General features: G+C 39.7%; 1 long non-coding RNA gene across 2 annotated transcripts; it reads right to left on the bottom strand.

The window, feature by feature from the left end:
- Positions 1 to 526: 526 nt before the first annotated feature.
- LOC114050808 lies at positions 527 to 11,207 on the bottom strand. Of its 2 annotated transcripts, none has more exons than XR_003570080.1 (3): positions 11,113 to 11,207; positions 2,216 to 2,292; positions 527 to 673 (listed from the first exon to the last, which is right to left on the bottom strand). It is a non-coding gene; the product is annotated as an uncharacterized LOC114050808 (long non-coding RNA). The 2 variants fall into 2 exon arrangements; XR_003570079.1 differs by lacking the exon at positions 527 to 673 and adding an exon at positions 1,597 to 1,682.
- Positions 11,208 to 11,822: the final 615 nt, after the last annotated feature.

The following is an 11,822-nucleotide window of genomic DNA, read 5'->3' as shown; positions in this document are numbered from 1 at the left end:
CTCTTGCCATATTACCAGTGAGCTACATGCGAGTGACATAAAAGATTGTCATTCATTAAATACATGATTGGAAAAAAATGTGGTCCAACCTATGTACCAAATTATAGCTTTGGTACCTATACCATGGTACCTATAGCATCCTACAAGATTTACCAAGGGGAAGGCTCTTAGGGCCTTGGATATACTCCTATGGAGAGGATTGATGGGGATACATGGACAAAAGGGTTAGGAGCACAGGTTAGGGGCAGTTTGGTGGAGCAGTGGATAGAGTGCTGGCCCTGGAGTCAGGAGGACCTGAGTTCAAATTCAGTCTCAGACCAGACACTTGACACTTATTAGGTGTGTGACCCTGGGCAAGTCACTTAACCCCAATTGCCTCGCCAATATAAAAAAAAAAGTTGCACAGGTTGAAGAAGCATGGATGAGTTGTGATCTGCACTGCTGGAGGCATACCTAGAAGAATGAGATTAGGGGGCTATTGAAACATTAATATTGATAGCTTATACTTGTATTCAGCTTTATTTTTTCCCCAAACTCCTTTACACACACTATTCCAGTTTCTCCTTTAGGCAGCTAGGCATTGCAGTGGCTAAAGTGCTGGGCTTGGAGTCAGGACAACTTGAATTCAAATCTGAGAAAGTCACGTAATCTCCATCTGCCTCAGTTTCCTCATCTGTAAAATGGGCATAACAATAGCAGGGTTATTATGAGAATAAAATGAGATGATATTTGTAAAATGCTTTTCAAACCTAAAAGTGCTACATAAATGCTGGCTATTATTATTATTAATTGTGTAATTTATTCTGTAATCAGCTGTTATTATCCCCATAGCATAGATGTAGGACAAGAGAACCCTGAGGGAAGAAGTGACCTGACCAAGGAAACACTATAAATGAATGACTGGGGCTCTCTACCTCCCAGGGTTGTTGTAGTACTTGGTTGCACTTGGTAAACCTTAAAGGCAGAGGAATGGGACGTAGAATTAGAATGGGTTTTGTTAGATAAGGGGGAAGCTCTGGATGGTGATATGGGGAATCAGAATTGTAGAGATAGCTATGGACCTAAGGGTCCAGGGAACACTTTGGAGGGAAGATGGAATTGACGATTATGGAATCATAAGATTTAGAGTCAGAAAGGACCTTGGAGATTGTTCAACTCCCTCATTTTATAGATGGGGAAACTGAGGCCCAGAGAGACTCAAGGTAATGCTGGTAGTATAAGTGCCAGAGCTGAATTTGAACTCCCAACTACTAATTCTAAATCTAGTGCTCTTTCCATTACAAGCATCCCACCATATTTAAAGGATGGATAAGATTTGGATATGGTTTTAATTTCATTATAACATCACTGGGCTTTTAAACCCCACTTTGATTTTAAGCACTTCCTATTTAGTGCCTGGCACATAGTAGGCATTTAATAAATACTTGTTGATTTGGCTTGACTTGTAATGGAATGGTCTGACTTTGGGGACTGGAAGGCAGGTATTTACTAGAATTTACTAATAATGGTATCTAGCTGGGCAAAGACTTCATTTTAAGTTCACAACAAGTTGAGTTCTTGGAAGGAAGAGATGGGAAAGGTGAAGTATGCCTCAGTGTCCATCCAAATACTGGAAATGATTTTGTGGTTCTGGTGCTCAGGTCCCTGTTAGGGAAGGTTGCTCTGGACACAGAAATACAGCCCTAAAGCATAGAAACAAAGAATTTTAGCATCACATAATCTCAGAACTGAAGGGACTTCAGAAGCTGTCTAGTCCAGGGTTGGGGAAGCTGGGGCCTCAAGGCCACATGTGTCCTTCTAGGTCCTCAAGTGTGGCCCTTTGACCGAATCCAAGCTGAATCCAAATCCTTGGGATTTGTTCTGTGAAGTTTGGATTCAGTCAAAGGGCTGCACTTGAGGACCCATAGGGCCACATGTGGCCCCTCAAGGTCACAGGTTCCCCACCCCTGTTCTAGTCCAACTGACCTTGGATCTCTTTTACAACATACTCAACAAGTGGTCATTCAGTCTTCACTTGAGGACTTTCAGTGAGGGGAACTCAGCCCTTCCTAGGCTAACTAATTCCACTTTGTGATAGCTCTTATTGTTAGCATGTTCTCCTTAAATTAAGCCTAAATTTGCCTCTTCCCAGCTTCCAGAAGAACCCAAGTAGTTCTACTCTCAGGCTGAGCAAAGCAAGCCTCATCCTTCTTCTCCATGACAACTTTGCACATACTTGAGATCTGTGATCTTGTTCCCATGTTTCCTCTAAGTATTTTCCTTGCCAAACAGCTTGTATGTTCCACTGTTATCCTAGAGATTGAAAAAAACATTAATTTAATTTTATAATTTTAATTAACAAAAATCTATTTTGTCTCCCTCCCACATCCCCAGGAAAAAATAAAAAGGAAAACAAAACCCGTTTTAACAAATATGCCCAATTGAGCCACATAGATTCCTGCATTGGCCATGTCCCAAAAAAGTATGATTCATTTTGCACCCCGAGTCCATCACCTCTGTCAGGAGATGATTTATCGTCAGTCCTCTGGAATCATTCTCCGAGAGCTGTTAAATGAAATTGAGGAAGGCCCTTAGCAAATTGGATTAACTCCCTTTGACAAACTCATGGGAGGATGTGGGTAAGAGTCATCCAGGATGAGTAGGTGTTTTGGGTTGTGATCAGCATTATTATAAGAAATATCGAACTTGATGAGGTCATGGAATATCAAAATTGATGAGGTCAAGGAATATAGAAATTGGTAAGGTCATAGATTCATTTGAGTATTCTGAGTTTCCAGCCCAGTCTCTTAGCATGATGAAAAACTGCATTTAGTTGGTCTTTGGAGTTTATCATTAAACTAGACCATGTAGTGAAGTAAGAAAAGTGATTTACCAGTAGATCTAAGTTAGATAATTGAGACCACCTCTGTAACGATAAGGAACTTCTCTTAGCCCACAAGAACTGGGGTGCTGTATTATTCTCTTTTTCGCTAAAGGGCCATTCTGTCCGGACCCAAGCATGTAAGGTTTGGATGAGGTTCAGTTCTGGGGCAGCCCGGCCTCTAATGAGAGATGTTAGACTCCCAAATACTTAAACTTTTCAGCTCTTTAACTCCCAGACATTGGTGCTGTGAGGTGATTCGCCTACGCTTAGGTAATGGATCACATCTAGGATTTCCCCAAAAAAGAGGAAGTAGAAAGATATACAGTGCACAATATGTCACTGCAGATATTTATTTCCTACATGCAAAAGAAATGCTAAACATAAAATACTGATAATGCCCATTAACAGAACAATTTAAAACAGAACTCAGTAAATTAACTATTGTTACAATCTGCTGGGAGACTGATACTTAGACCTTGTTGGAACATAAAGCTGTTTGTAAGATTGCTGATTGAACATTTTACAATTCACTTCTGTTCTGTATTAACAACCCTTTGTACATGTCTTCAGGTATAATAGCCAAGAGTAGGCCAATCCCTGATGTCTGTTTTTTCTAAGAGTGATGGAGTAATTGCTGATGACTCTTTGCAGATCTCTCAAATTCACAAAGTTACCTCCAACTGTAGACACCTCTGTCTCAGGATATACACCTATTCACTTAAGGTCAGTAAAGAACAATCACAAAAGATACAGATCAAGCCTACATCCAGGTTCACCTAGGCAGGACATAATTTTTACACACCATATGCTTATGACTGCATGAAGGCCAGGGATGGAGGCAGAAAGGGTAAGTTACTTTTCCTGCCACTCTCTTCATAGAAAGTATCTCAAAACAATCCTGATTCAATTGAAGCAGAAAGGAAGAAAGAACTGAGCTTGGTTGCGGTCACTCACTTTTAAATACCCACTAAGTCATCAGCTCTTCCGGCTTTGTAGCCAATGAAAAGACCTCTTCATCTTCTTGAAATATAAACCCTTCAGCGATGGCCTTTGTTGTTCAGTCATTTCAGTTGGGTCCGACTCTCGGCAACCCCATTCTGGCGTTTTCTTGGCAAAGATATTGGAGTGGTTTGCTCTTTCCTTCTCCAGCTCATTTGACAGATGAGGAAACTGAGGCAAACAGGGTTAAGTGACTTGCCCAGGGTCACACAGCTAGTAAGTATCTGAGGCCAGATTTGAACTCAGGAAGATGAATCTTCCTGGTTCCAAGACCAGTGCATAGTTCAAAGCAAAAAACAATAAATTAAATAGCATAGCAAAATAGAGGGCAAAGAAAAGTCTCTCCACACACAAAGGGATATCTCTTCTCTTAGAGAAAACATATAACCAGGAAACATGAATGAAAGGGATACCCACTAGAGAATTCATATGTCCAGCACAAACATTTAGCCAGAACAGCTCGTGTTCTCAAAGTGGCATCCTTAATGGAAGCTTCAGTCTTTGAAGCTACACCTTGCTCCTCTGCAGGTCATCTCCAGTTGTCCTGACCTATGTCTTGCTGCTGAACTCAGGTGTCCCTGGAGGAGAAAGCGGGGCCAATGACTTTGCACAGCTCTGCCTCGCTGAAATCCAATTCACTTGCAGGTCAAGACATCACTCTCCTGATGTCATTGACGCTCTTTAAGAACCAAGGACAAATAATAAACACCGTGCTCCTCTATAGAGCCACCAGCATCACAGTGGTGTGTTGGTAAATGTTTAATGACTGTTTCTCCTAAAATTAAAAAAAAATTGTATTCAAGACACACGTTTTGGGGGGGGAGAGGGCGAAGCAATTGGGGTTAAATGATTTGCCCAGAGTCACACAGCTAGTATGTATCATGTGTCTGAGGCCAGATTTGTACTCAGTTCCTCCTGACTCCAGGGCTGGTGCCCTATCTACTGTGCCACCTAGCTGCCCCACAGGACACACTTTTAAGTTTAATCTGCATTATTAATATCTCTGCCATCAATTTTCTTAAGTCTAGACGAACAAAAAAGCAATTAATCAAGCTTGATTTGTAGGGTTTATGGCATTTGCAATTTCTGAAGCATAAATATTCATGCTGAAAATTTCACCACAGGCTCTTGCAAGCAGGTTCCTGCTGGCTCCAGCACACCCCTGGTTGCAATCTCTGAATCATCTTCCCTAGTGTGGAGCTTCCTGCCTACCTGCCCTTTCTGATGTGCTGCCATCTGCTGGTTTTCATATTTTATGTGGCCTCTTCCTGTGTAGGGGACTTGTATAGTCCTCGGGTCCATTTCAACTATTTTTGTGATATAGGACCCCCCCCCCCCACTCCAAACAGAGGCACCTAGCCAGCTAGCTCAAGAAAACCTTAGGTATTTTGACCTTTCTTTTAAATTATTCCTCTTCCCTCCCCCTCCAGCCCTCTTTTGTCTCTTGGGCACTCTCAAACATTTTTTTTTTTAACTGAGCTATGGGCCTAAAATTCCTTTAACTCATATCATATTCCTGGATCAGGTGCCTGGGTTTCTTGAAATCATGACAGGGCCTACATTTAGCAAAAATACAAAAGAAGTTGGGTGGAACTATGGTGAGGGGATTCTTTTCAACCCCTTCATGCCCCTACTCACTGGAATTCAATAAGATTAAGAGAAGAGTTGTTAGACTGATGACTTTTGCCAGTGAGTTCTTTTTCTGGATGAGGACAGCATTTTCCATCATGACTCCTTTGGAGTTGTCTTGGATCCTTGCATTGCTGAGAGGAAATGAGTCTGTCAAAGTTACACATTGCACACTGTGGCAGTTACTGTGTACAATGTTCTCCTGGTTCTGCTCACTTCACTTAGCATCAGTTCATTTAAGTCTTTCCAGATTTTTCTGAAGTCTGTCTGCTCATCATTTCTTATAGCACAGTAGTATTCCATTACATTCATATACCACAACCTGTTCAGTCATTCCCCAACTGATGGGCATCCCTTCAATTTACAATTCTTTGCCACCACAAAAAGAGCTGCTATAAATATTTTTTGGACATGTGGGTCCTTTTCCCATTTGTATGATCTCTTCGGGTTACAGACCTAGAAGTGGTACTGCTGGGCCAAAGGGTATGTACATTTTTATAGCCCTTTGGGCATAGTTCCAAATTGCTCTCCAGAATAGTTGGATTAGTTCACAACTCCACCAACAATGCATTAGTGTTCCAATTTTCCCACATCTTCTCCAGCATTTATCTTTTTCCTGTTTTGTCATGTTAGCCAATCTGATATGTGTGATGTGGTAGTGATTTAGAGCATTTTTTCATATGACTGTAGATAGCTTTAATTTCTTCATCTGAAAACTGCCTGTTTATACCCTCTGATCATTTATCAATTGGGAAATGACTTGTATTCTTATAAATTTGACTCAGTTCTCTGTACATTTTAGAAATGAGGCCTTTATCAGAGATATTGGCTGTAAAAATTCTTTCCCAGTTTTCTGCTTCCCTCCTAATCTTGGTTGCATTGACTTTGTGCAAAAACTTTTCAATTTAATGTAATCAAAATTATCCATTTTGCATTTCATAATGTTTCCTATCTCTTGTTTGGTCATAAATTCTTCCCTTCTCCATAAATCTGACAGGTAAACTAATCCTTGCTCTCCCAGTTTGCTTATAGTATCAGCCTTTATATCTAAATCATGAACCCATTTCGACTTTATTTATGTGGTATAAGATATTGGTCTATGCCTAGTTTCTGCCATGCTATTTTCCAATTTTCCCAGAAGTTTTTTTTTTGTAAAATAGTGAGTTCTTATCCCAGAAACTGGAGTCTTTGGGTTTTTCACACAGTAGATTACTATAGTCACTGACTATTGTGTCTTGTGTGTCTAACCTATTCCACTGATCCACCACTCTATTTCTTAGCCAGTACCAAACAGTTTTGTAGATTGCTGCTTTATAATACAATTTAACATCTGGTATGGGTAGGCCACCTTTCCTTGCATTTCTTTTCATTAATTGCCTTGATATTCTAGACCTTTTGTTCTTCCAGATGAATTTTGTTATTATTTTTTCTAGCTCTATAAAATAATTTTTTGTAGTTTGATTGGTATGGCAATGAATAAGTAAATTAATTTAGGTAGAATTGTCATTTTTATTATATTCTGCTCATCATTTCTTATAGCACACACATCATACATCACAATCAACTTGTTCAGTCATTCCTCAACTGATGGGCATCCCCTCAGTTTCCAATCTTTGCCACTACTAAAAGAGCTGCTATAAATCTTTTTATATAGATCCTGTTCCTTTTTAAAAATTTTATTTTAAATCTCTTTGGGATACAGACCTAGTAGTGCTACTGCTGAGTCAAGGTTGCACAGTTTTATAATCCTTTGTGCATAGTTCCAAATTGCTCTCCAGAATTAATTCACAACTCCACCAATAGTACATTAGTGTCCCAACTTTTTCACATCATCTTCAACATTGATCATTTTCCTGTTTTGTCATGTTGGTCAATCTGATACATGAAATCATGAATCTCTATCACACATGTATAATGGAGATTAGCCAATAAGGGCCCACTTCTTACAGCATGTGCTTTTTATGCTCTGCATGATATCAGCTTGCACAGAGGCTTGGTGAGCCTGCTTCTGGATGTGAGAGATGGAGGGGGTCTCTGCTTTAGAGCATATACACAGGTAGTTTGTTTCCTTTTGGTCTACTGCATGGCCATGGAAAGCTTTTAAATTGGCTGCCCCAGAACTGAATGTGCATATAATAGACACAAATGGATGAAACATTTTTCTCCCTGGAGCCTTTTTTTTTTTAAATTTGCTAAGCAGTGGGGTTAAGTGACTTGCCCAGGGTCACACAACTAGTAAGTGTCATGTGTTTGAGGGCGGATTTGAACTCAGGTCTTCCTGAATCCAGAGCTGGTGCTCTCTCCACTGCGCCACCTAGCTGCCCCTTCCCTGGAACCTTTTGAGTGAATATGAGAAATTAAATCAGCCTAAACTGGTTTAAATGTGTGCCTGCAAACTGCTACGTGTCTATACTATGTACCATTGGTATTTCCTCACTCCGAATTAAAGTAGCCTTTTTTTTTTTTTACACTAAATGACCAAGGGAAAGTGTGTTACATGAATGATCCACTACTCAAGGCATGTTGTGGACCTAGAGGTGGAAAGAGGGAGAGGTTCAATAGCAGTGGCAGGTACTGCTATAGCTGCCTTAGCTCCCTTTCCTGGCTGTCATGAGGCCATAAAGACACAACTCCTATGTTTTTTTTTTCTCTTCTTATTGGGTCTATTCTTTCCTGATCTTAGATGAATGAATATCAGAAAGAAAATGGATCAAATGATGACCTTGTAAGTTTTAAAAGTAGAGGATTGACCCAGTAGCCAAATCACCTTGTCCTGAAAGCAAGGGAGTGTCTCAACTCTTGGCTATGCCTCTTAGAAATTTGCTTGGTGGAGGGAATATGGTCAAGAGTTTTGTTTTGAGTCTTCAGGCACCAAGGTGGTAGAAGAGTGTACTTTCTGTCTGGGATGCTTTTGTACTGTGGGTCTTGTGATATTTTCTCAGTAAATATAGCTTTGTAAAAGCTAATCAATGTTAATTGGTTAATTAATATTGGGAAGAAATCAATTAGTCCATTGATTATATGATGTTGGAGTGATATTAATTGGTGAGAACACAATAGATGAGGGATTTTGAACAATAGTACTAGAAAGGAATCTCTAAACCTTCAGAGTTTATTCCTAGAACTTGAAGGGGTTGGGGGGGGGGAGTCTTGCTTTGATAGCCTACTAGATGAAGTGTGTGTTGGGAGAGCTTATAAGTGCTACATAGATTATATGTTTAATGTGTAGTCTTTTTTTTTCCTTGCTTTTTGGTGAGGCAATCAGGGTTAAGTGACTTGCCCAGGGTTGTACAGCTAGTAAGTGTCAAATGTCTGAGACTGAATTCGAACTCAGGTCCTCGTAACTCCAAGGCCAGAGCTCTATCCACTGTGCAAACTAGCTGCCCCTAAAGTGTAGTCTTTAAAATTGTCCTGCTTATCTTTGATTCTTTCCGATCTTCTTTCTCTGTATTTTATTTTATTATCCAGCAATACAATCATTTAAAAATCCAAATGGTGAGCTGAGGAAAGCCCATGCCATGGGAGGTGGGGAGCTGGGGATTTTTGCTTTTTTTTCTTTTTCTTTTTGCCAGAGTGTACCTTAAGGAGGCAGCTTCCTAAAAGAGTAGCCTTGCCCAAGGAGGAGGGGAACAACTTCATCTTTGTGCTGTTGTTTGGATTTAGAGAGAGACTTGATCATGCATTCATCAACTTTGGTTGGTTAGTTGTCATTGTGTTAGGAGTTAGAGAGCTCATAGTTATTCACTCACTCCTGGTATTTAGAACTGTGCAACTCCACATCAACCTTAATATGAGAAATTAAATCAGCCTAAACTGGTTTAAATGTGTACCTGCAAACTGCTACATGTCTATACTATGTACCATTGGGATTTCCTCACTCTGAATTAAAGTAGCCTTTTTTTTTTCACACTAAAAGATCAAGGGAAAGTGTGTTACATGAATGTTCCACTATCCAAGGGGTGCTGGAAAAAGCATAGCAGGATTTAGAGTCGGTTACCTCAGTTTATAAGTTTTAGTCTACATATGTCGATCCCCACTTTCTCAGTGCTATTGATTGAATCTCTTATTATTTCTCATCTCAGATTCAAATGCAATCAAAGGATATGTTCTGATATTCCCTTATAAATTACCAAATGGAAACGTCTCTCATTAATTAATTAGTTCTTAGCTTCCCTTTTAGTTTCTTATATATTATTATTGTTGAATTGTTTCAGTCACGACCAACTCTTGGTGACCCCATTTTGTGGTTTTCTTGGCAAAGGTACTGGAGTGGTTTGCCATTTCCTTCTACAGCTCATGTTACAGAAGAGGAAACCGAGGTAAACAGGGTTAAGTGACTTGTCCAGAGTCACATAGCTAGTAAGTGAGGCCAGATTTGAACTCATAAAGGTTGAGTCTTCCTGATTCCAAGCCCAGTGCTCTACCCTTCGTGCCATCTCGTTGTCCCTTCTTATGTGTTACTTATTAAATAAACCAGGAAAATGTCATTTCCCACAAGCTTTCCTTTCTCTGTCTGTCTCTCTCTCTCTGTCTTTCTCTGTGTCTCTGTCTCTGTCTCTCCCCTTTTCCCTCCCTCCTCTTTCTCACCCATCCCCTAATCTCATAGGCTTAAATAAACATGAAAGTTACTGGTTATACAATTTATTAACGATGTAATAAACAATAAAATAAAGACGTAGATTATTATTTACAATGTATCATCTGTAAAAAAAGATCACAGCCACAGTCACCTCTAACCATCACTCTGGAAACAAGACCTATCATTTAGTTCTCTCAGGATGGCAGCTGAAGTCTTTTCTCAAGAACTTAATGTTTCTTGACAAAAGAGTTAAATTCAGTCCTTTTTTGATAGTTAAACCACTCAGTCTCTCAGGAAAGAAGTTCTCTTAGTCCTTTATCTCTGTCCTCAGTCTTTCTCCAACAATTACAACAGTTAAAAGAGACTTCAAAATGACAGTTTAGTTGTGATGTGGAAAAATTTCATTCCCTCTTAAAGTAACAGTATCCTTAGTCTCTATAGGAGATACTATTGAAACTGGTGTTACAAAAGTAAAAATTTTAAAAGTCTGAAATTCCAAGACCATAATATTTGAAGGGAAACAATGAATCTCTTGGTTTGTGTCAGTAGAAAGTTACCAGAAAGCCTTCTCTTTGCTGGGAAGAGAAGGGAGCTACTCTGAGCTGGGTTTTTTTTTTCCTTGTGGTTGAATAAAATGCTGGGAACCATTGGTGCTAAAGTCTTTAATTGTTTCACTTGAAATAGTTTACAGTGGGTCTTGGGCTTGAAGAAATAGCAGGTTAAGTTGGGGGAATAGGGTAGCAAGGGGATAAAGGAGAAGGGCTAAAAATCAATTTCCAGCTCCACCTCAGAGAGAAGGAGAAATGATTATGTATCTTCCCTAACAAACTTTTACAAAAGTTTTATTGATTCTTTTTTAAAAAAAATCATAGTCATTTCAGGATGTAAGTCTTCCTGCTAACACACACACACACACACACACACACACACACACACACAATTAGACCCTCCTTAATAACCAGGAAAACCAGTTAAGTAAAAAAGATGGACAGTAATTGTATCTGCAAGAGTGGATGCAACATTTTGCTCCCAAATCCCCTACCTTTTTGATGAAGAAGAGATGAATGCTTCATTAACGTCTCATCCCTAGTGTCTTCCAAAGCTTAGCTCAAGCCCCATTTGCTCCATTGGGTCTTTTCTGATCTGATCAACTGCTGGTTGTCCCTTGCAGTCCTGTCTCCCCTCCCCTCCCCAGTGTACTTACTTTTCATATATTTTGTATTTATGTAATGAGTACGTGTTTTTCCAGACAGAATGAAAATTCCCTGAGGGCACAGATTCCTTCACATCTGTGTTTGTATTCCAAGTATCTAGTGCAGTGCTTGGCACATAGGTGTTTTTAATAAATGATTGTTGACTGATGATATTATTCTCAACCAGAGACTTCAAGGACAGAGGGATAGTTTAGAGAAGAGATGTCAAACATATGCCTCTATGGCCAGCAACTCTCCTCGTATGGCAGGAGTAGATTAAAATGTAATTGGAAAATATTTAACAAAATAAATAAAAATACATTAGAACATAGATAAAACTAATATGTGGTTTTCTAAATCAATATTGGCCCATTTGTTGTTGTTATCCAGTTGTGTCTGAGGTGACCCCCCTTTGGGTCTTTCTTGGCAAAGATACTGGAGTGGTTTGCCATTTCCTTCTCCAGCTCATTTTACAGATGAGGAACCTGAGGCAAACAGGATAAAGTGATTTGCCCAGGGTCACACAGGTATTAAATGTCTGGGGCTGGATTTGAATTCA

This window comes from Vombatus ursinus, unplaced genomic scaffold, assembly GCF_900497805.2.
Source record: "Vombatus ursinus unplaced genomic scaffold, bare-nosed wombat genome assembly UNPS02014801.1, whole genome shotgun sequence".
Taxonomy (NCBI): Eukaryota; Metazoa; Chordata; class Mammalia; order Diprotodontia; family Vombatidae; genus Vombatus; species Vombatus ursinus.
The sequence above is the reverse complement of the archived record's forward strand: the minus strand, read 5'-3'. Positions and strand labels throughout refer to the sequence as shown.